Here is a 7859-nt window from a genome sequence, read left to right as displayed (position 1 = left end):
TCCACAAATGTAATAGAAATAAATTTTGGGATAAAAAGTAATAAAATAAGTTAATTATGGTACATACAAGGTTAAAAGACGTTATAGGACATAGTGTGTGTATATTAGAAGGTCAGTGGATGTGCGTTGTGTGTTGAGGGGGGGTTACAGTGATTACGAAGTCTGAGTGGACAAATTATCAAATTAAACTTATTTTTTTGGACCAGGGCCTCGCATTCCTGCTTTTGTGTGGGGACAGTGATTGAGAAGAGCAGCAGGCCCAATTAAGCGACGGAGGATGCTGGGACAGGGACAGGGGGAGAACAAACAGAGGCTGGCTACAGAGGTAAGTTGTGAGTGTAATTGTCAGTGTTTCCCCTAGAACTTTTTTCAGGGGCCTGGTAGTATGTAGCAAAAAACAGAAACCTGAACAATCAGCACCTTATAAAATATACTGGGACTTGGACATCAAATAGCTTTATTGCAAATTAAAAGTGATGATGGTATCTTTTAAGGTATGTGATACATCTGTTCATGCCAAAGGGGAGAGGTTCTCTTCATCCCAGCACCCTCATCAGCGCAACACTGTTGCATGGAAAGTTCTTCCAACACAGTGTGAAGTTCCCGATACAGCGCTTGAATGTTGAACAAGCCAAAGCTAAAAACGAAATGTCCCATTATGAAGACAGTGAGTTCAAGGTTGTAGTGGGGAGTGGCTGTCAGTTTCCGATGGAGAACAACCTTCAGAGCCAAGACCTTTTCTTGAGAATACCAGACAGGATCGCCTCAATGCTCTGGCTATGCTCTCCATGGAGAAGAAACTTGTCAGGGACATTCCTGACTTTAATAAAAGGGTCATTGAGAGGTTTGCCACTCAGAAGGACAGACGGGCAAAATTCCTGTACAAATAAGATGACACACACACACACACACACACACACACATACAGGCATATGTGGTTTAAGAGACCAATGTTGCAAATTCTTGCGTGGCAGTGGTTTATGAGACCACACCTAACGCAACATCTGGTGAACTTAAAAGACATATCAAAAATTTGTATTTTATCTGCAGAACACAAATCTGACTTCCAAATCATCATTTCTCTTTCAGAAAAATATGTGACACATCACAGGCTTACGGGGTCACACAAATTGTGGTTTGTGAAACCAAGTGTTTATGAGGCCTGTTTACATATAACACACAAACACAAACCAGGTAATGGTATGAGAGGACTGACCAACATTACAAGGTCTACAAGAATGCAATACTATATTTAATCTCTTAAAAACCCTTTTAAAGACCCACTCCAATCCTCCTTTTTAGCTATTTTCATTCTCAATGGTCTGTAAATTGTTGTTATGAAGTTTTTAGCCTAAATAACAAAACCTGTGCCATTTTCCAAGACTCTCCTTCTGCAGAGTGCCAGTTGCTCATTAGCAATGTGAATTCTGAGTCGTGGGCGGAGGCGGTGCTGCTGCTCTGCTTTAATTTGAACTCTGATCTCAATGATTCCACCATGTAAAAAAAAATCTGACCTGTTTCACCCATTTATGACATAGGCTCATGTTGATGGGCGGATGTGAAATACGATCAGGATGTCTGCACTACTACTACTACTAGCCGGAATTACCTACTTCAACACCAAAACCAGGACAGAACTCTGCTCACGGGACGCAGTGGGGGAAAAGTCACTGCTGATGCCCGACACTGATGGTGAGGATGTCATACAACTTCATGTCAAAAATGAGATGGTTCTACACCTTCATCAGAATCCAGCTGTGTTGAATTCCTGTCTAAATAAGGCCTTACAGCTCATTGTGCATATGAGAGCAAAAATTAGATCCATGAGGTCAAAAGAACTGCCCCAAGAGCTCAGAGACAGAGTTGTAGAAAGGCACAGATATGGACAAGATCTGTGTCTTGCTACAGCTGTCTCTGAGCTCTTCTTCAGCTCTTTTGACCTCATGAATCTCATTTTTGTTCTGACATGCACTGTGAGCTGTAAGGTCTTATTTAGACAGGTGTGTTCATTCAAAATCCAAACCAAACCAATTAATTCAAGACAGCTGGACTCTGATGAAGGTGTAGAACCATCTCAAAGCTGAACAAAAGAAATGGACGGCACCTGAATGACCTACATGAGTGTGACAGCTAAGTTACATATTTACTCAAGTATTTACTTGATAGGTTAATGAATTACTATGAAACTACAAGATTCACAAAGGCACGGTCTATAAAACTCCAGTGATGAAGCCCTCTGTAAATGTTACCCATGAAGATCCAGTAAAACCAAGATTTCTTTAAATACATACTATAACCCCTTTAAGTCTACATTTTACATAAAGAACATAATAATTTAAATACCTTCAATTTCATCAAGAGATTTTCCTTTAAGCTCATGCATCTTTCCCTTTTCCAGTGCAAGGAGCAACTTGGAAATTTTTGCACTCTGTATGGTAGGCTCTGACAGACGGTAGAACTGTCTATGTACTGATATATCGTGCCCCATAAAATCAGCAAGCTGATCTAGTTCGTTTCTCTTCAAGTTCAGGATTTGTGATGTGGTCGCTATGTCTTTGCGCAGTTGAGTTGATCGTAGATACTCTGGCCTCTTGGCACCACACTCATCTGCAAGCTGTCTGAGACACTGATGTCCTCTATAGTAAGTCAGACAATTTGGTACAGCAAACAAGAATTCATTTTGGTCTGGGACACCACATTCCTTCCTCTTCTCAATCATAATGTTGAGTGCATTTACCATCTCAGGTGTCAGCAGCACTGCTACCTTTCTCTCCCTTTTTCCTTTCAGTTCAACACGCTCAAAATAGTTGCAGAGTTTCTTTTCATACTCTGACAGCCCTACTTCATCAAGGGTGTTTGTTTCTTTGTTTCTTTCCAGAAAATTCCTCAGTTTTATCTTTGAGACCTCCACAACACTTGTCTTCTATTGAAGAGGACAATCTTGGTCAATGCAGCTTTTGCAAGGCTGGAATAGTTCTGCACTGTTGTCTCCTTCTTCAATGCAGCAGTTGCTGATTCAGCAGTTTTGTCAAGATGCTTGTTAAATTTTGTCACATCATCAGTGAGTGGTAATTTGGCTGGTTTGTTATATTTCAAGTCACTGATGGTGCTTAAGGCACAGTGGGATATGTACTCCGACCACTTTGCAGTATGAAGCTTCTGAAAAGCTTTTGAGGATTTAATCAAGTTGTCATCTCCAGCCATAAGAGCATGACAATGAATGATGTCACTCACTTTCAACAGTGAGTGTCCAATTTTAAGTGCAAGGCTTGGAGTTTTGTAACAGTTCTTTTCTTTATCAAATCCTGCTGTTTCTTTTATTGCTTCAATTACTTCCATGAAATTTCCTGGTTTTATGGCATCCTCTAAGGTTAGGATTGAAGACCTTTTGCGGATGGTTTGCAGGAATCTTCCCAGCTGACGGATTTTTTGGCGCATATAGTCATGTTTTGAAGGGTCATGTCCATGTTTTCTGAAAAGGGTGTCAGCATACCGAAGAAGGCAGAAGTCATTACGAATAACACTTGCAATGTCATCGTCATGCATACGGCTTAACATTTTAAGCACCCCATCATCAACTGTGCTTGAACATGCTGACTGGACGTTCCTGTTCCTCTGGTTTGGAGGAGCACCTTTTCATATGTCTCCATAGTTCTGGTCGCAAAAACATACCCTTACAATGGATATAATATTCATATTTTTTACATTCAACCTTCTTAGCTCTGCGCTTCACTTTAAGCTGACCACTTCCTTTTTTCAGCACATCTCTGTTATACTCGAAGTTTCCCCTGTTGCGAAGATTCTCTAGGAGCTTCTTCCTAGTTGCTGAGCCTGCTGGGAGACTAAGGGCATATGCTATATCAGAATTCTCTTTTATGTGAGTTTTGATCCTTGCAAATGAAGCAGAAATTTTGTCCTGTTTGGCGCATTCCACGCAGAGACCCAAGCGAGGTGGCCAGGCACATCCACTCAACACCATGGATCCCTCCTTGTGATGCTGTACAACGGCGTGTTCAACAGCAGGTAGACAGCATCGCTGGGATGGATCTGTGGTGTGTGGCGGTGCCTGGCCACCTCGCTCGGGTCTCGGGATGAAGCTCACCAAACCCCAGCCTCTACTGTGCTTCTACCGCTACTGCTGTAAACATCTTCGAAATCTCGCAGGATCACCCGGTGTTGCTAGTAGACCACTAGTTATTTTTCCTCAGTGCATCGTGTGAGATTTCAACAATGTTTACAGCAGTAGCAACAGCGTAGAAACCATCAGGTAAGTGTTATTTTAATAAACTCCTGGTGTACTTACAAACTTTCCAACGCATCGTTTTATGAGTACAGACCATATTTGTACTACTGTAGAAGTTTGATACCATTCCGGGCTTTTCTCCAGAAATGCACTATAACTAGCATGTACAACATCAGCTGCCTTCATCCTGCAATGTGGGCCACCTGTTTTTTCACAGAATCAATAGCCTCACTCATTGAACCCCACTCTGCTATTATTTTGAACAGCCTAATATCTGATTTCTTAAATTTTCTGTAAAATAAATAAGTTCATGGAGTCAAACCATACCTGTTAAAACTTTTCTGATCCACTGATCCAAAAAATTTAATAATAAACAATTTCAAAATTACTAATAAAAAATAATATGAGAAATTGGAAATTTATAAATATATATCGAACAAATACAAAATAAAAACTACTCCTTTTCCACATCTTTTCCTTACATCCCCTTTTCCCACATCTTTTCCCTAACTCCTCAATTAAGGCTCATCTGCCTCTTTTGCCATTTTCCAAGAAGACACTTCCAGGGAAGTAGCAGCAGGAAGGCGTTATCCTCTTTCTAGGGAGGGTTTCATCTACTGCACGAAAGATACAGAGTCTTTGCCCAGAGTGGTACACACCAGGGACAAACCAGGTCCATTAACCCCCTGAAAACAAAGAAGCTAAATTTCCTTTAAGGTCTTTTCTCAAATTAACCCTTGAGGCACCTTTAAAATGAACATACAAGTTTGAACCAGGGGACCCAAAATGGTCCCTCATAAAAGTGTAATAAAAATGTCATATATAAATTTTTTTTTCACTTTCACCACATCAAATCTTTTCAACAACTTCAGACCTAACCATAGATATAAAGTTTTTATAATTTTTTTAATATTTTTTATGTTTTTATGCCCTTTTTGTCATAAGATGTCATGTGTATTGTCTTTTGCGTGTGTTCACAATTCAAGGCATAAACCACTGATTTGAGGTGCATTTTACATGCATGTGCTCCACATTTGGCACACTTTTGGAGGGCCTTGGCTGTGGCTCCTCCTCCTCCTCTTTCTCCTCCTGATCCCTCATAAATATGAATGAATTGGAAGCAAACAGTGAGGAGTGTGTTGAGGAGTCAGATACTGCCATTCCTTCAAACACTCATTCTCATACTGAAGACTTGCAGAAGGTCATTAAGCATAGATTTGCTGCTGCTTTGCTGAAGTTAGAACATTTGGTCCATGTGCCCACTTCAGCTGTAGATGAATTTTTTGGGGAACTCCATCATTTGATCTGTTCTGCCCCTGTGCCATTATCTTGTGACATCTCTTGCATCAGAGAAACCTCTCTGTTGATGAACTTGTAATTAGAGAAACTGTTAAAGCAATTTGTTCTGGTAATCCAGTGCAAAGGTCCACACAAAAAGGTGGCTCTGTAAGTACAGCCTATCTGCGTAAGCAGTATTACAAGGATAACTTTGGGGTTATAGAGCCAGTTGAATACATTCTTGATGCTAAAAACAAACACAGTTTCCAATATGTCCCAATATTGAAGTCCTTACAGCAGCTGTTAAGTAATCCCCTCTACTTAACAGCTTAACTTAATCATTACAAAAGTTGTTGAGGGTCATCAAAGACAGGAACGCACAAATTCTGGTGTGACACATCAGTACAAATCCTCAAGGGACGGCTCTCTATTTAAGGAAAATTGTTTCTTTGCTGGAGAAAAGCCAAGGATCATCCTAAATTTTTATGTTGATGACTTTGAAACTTGTAACCCACTTGGCACCTCACGAAAGAAGCATAAGCTTTGTGTTTTCTGTGTGTTTTGTTTGTTTATTGGGTATTGGCTAACTTGCCCCCGGGTTCTCATTCTGCTTTGTCATCTATCTACTTGTCAGTATTGTGCAAAACCGATGATGTAAACACCTACGGTTATGATAAAATCTTTGAACCTCTTATACAGGATCTAAAAACTCTTGAGGAGCTTGGTGTTTATTTCCTACTGTTAGGTGAGTCACTTCAAGGTACAGTATTCAGTGTAGTGGCTGACAACCTGGGAGCTCACAGTGTTGCAGGATTTTTATAGTGGAATACTATTGCAGATTTTGCACAGGAAGCAGCAGTGATATTCAACTACATTCTGTTGCATCTGGTGCTTTTAGTCTAAGAACCAAGGAGCTACATCAGACCCATGTCAGACAAGTCAAAGATACAGGTACAAGTTGTTTTGGAGAGAAAAGGGAATGTGTCTCACAAAAAATCTGTCTCATTTTCATGTAATCTTTGGTTATCCTCCTCAGAATCAGAATCATCTTTATTTGTCATTGTCACAGGTACAACGAAATTTAAAAAGGGGGGGGGGACAAGAGGAGAGGGGAGGAGAAAAAAAAGCAGCTCCCAGACTCTGCTCCTGTGGGGGAGTACAGTGTGGGACTGGGAAAAAAAACCTCAGCAACATAAGCACATATGAGCACACTTTACAACATAAGAACTCAAAAACAACTTGCACCGGGGGAGGTGGGAAAGGGGGGTGGAGCCGTTACCAAGCGCAGCAGGCAGCGCCCGCGCTGTTCGGCCCTTTTTATGTTTCTTTTGAAGATAGAAGTCTATTAATTTGGTTTTAGTATCGGCGGATCAAAAGGCTCACCCTGTTGCAGTATTTAAGAATACAGTTAAGGGCAATGTAATGGGAACAGTAGGGAAAAAGATATGTTTATAGTTTCAGTGTTTGAGTTTTGGTGCATGAGGAAACACAAACTACTTCGATTACTCTGCACACTCTTTATGTCAGCGGCCGTTTGGTGGATTTCCTGTGAGAGGAGTTGCTGAGTTCCGCAGATGCGATGTTGGTGTGATTAGTGCCAATTTAATACAGACAGTCCGGTATCTGGCCGAGGACACCTTTTTGCAAATAGGGCAGGCGTCTAGATCCGAACTCCTTTTAAGCATTACAGAGGACAACAGTCCGACCATGAGGCAAGACCTTGGCGACAAGGGCAAGAAAACTGCTCTGTTACAGGCAGAAACCTCGGACAGACCCTTCCCTCTAGTTGGTTGTGGTTTTTTTTTTTCTTGCCGCATTTCCTTTTGGGCCCGGTCGACAGGTTGGTATTAGTCCGTTTTGCTTTAAGGCCTCAGTAAAATGACTGGTGTATTCTTGCCAACATGGGTGTGTTCCGCTCCTGGTTTTAATAGTGATGGGAAACAAGACAGCTTGAAATGGTCAAATAGTGCGCCTGTAATTGGTGTGCTTTTTAGTGCGTTTTTTAAATTCTGATGAGTAGCATCTCCTTGATTGATACCAAGCTATCAGTTGCTTGCAGCGGTTACGTATACGTATGACTGTGTTTATGTTAGGCCTTTATTAAAAACAAATGTATTTATTGCTTCAATCAAAGGTGTGCAAATGTGTCCTACAATTATGCTAATAAATGCAAGTGTAGGCTGTCCATGCACTTCTTTGACTGTTGGATGGTGCCGATGAATATTTATAGTTTGGCTGAACTGTCAGATTAATGCGTACAATGTTACAGCTTTGGGGCCCACTTCAAAGAGTGCTGACAGCTTTTCACCTAATACCAAATTGTGAAGATGATGGAGGT

Source organism: Morone saxatilis, unplaced genomic scaffold, assembly GCF_004916995.1.
Source record: "Morone saxatilis isolate NCDOM2014 unplaced genomic scaffold, NCSU_SB_2.0 Contig14, whole genome shotgun sequence".
NCBI lineage: Eukaryota > Metazoa > Chordata > Actinopteri > Moronidae > Morone > Morone saxatilis.
Note: the sequence above shows the minus strand (reverse complement) of the source record.